This window comes from Sinocyclocheilus grahami, unplaced genomic scaffold (genome assembly GCF_001515645.1).
Source record: "Sinocyclocheilus grahami isolate Dianchi unplaced genomic scaffold, SAMN03320097.WGS_v1.1 scaffold212.1, whole genome shotgun sequence".
Classification (NCBI taxonomy): domain Eukaryota; kingdom Metazoa; phylum Chordata; class Actinopteri; order Cypriniformes; family Cyprinidae; genus Sinocyclocheilus; species Sinocyclocheilus grahami.
In genome coordinates this window covers 291,086-291,458 of record NW_015505391.1, presented here as the reverse complement: position 1 = coordinate 291,458, position 373 = coordinate 291,086, and positions in this window count along the sequence as shown.

The window sequence follows — 373 nt, the reverse complement described above, 5'->3', positions numbered from 1 at the left end:
AGGTTAAAATTTATATTAAATGCACCAGTTCAGCTAGGATCTGGAGGTACTTGCTTTCCTGTGTGCGGGGTTCCCTTCCTTGTCTGGTTGCCGAAAGGGGTTTCCCGCTTTTCTGATTGGCTGGAAGTTCAGTCTTGGGAAGCCAGTTATTGGACGCGGAGCTGTGGTCTGCAGTTGAAGTTTTAGACGGCACTCTTTCGGAGATGCGGCGTTAGGCAAACTTAACTCGAAACAAAACTCTCAACGGAAAATAAAATAAACTAAAGAAATAGAAGTAAAGTTTGACGAGACCAGGTGGCGTTTCTCCTCATGGTTTTGGAGGAGATGGCGTGTAAGCCAGAGCACGCTCAAAACTAAAGAAGCAAGATTTTTA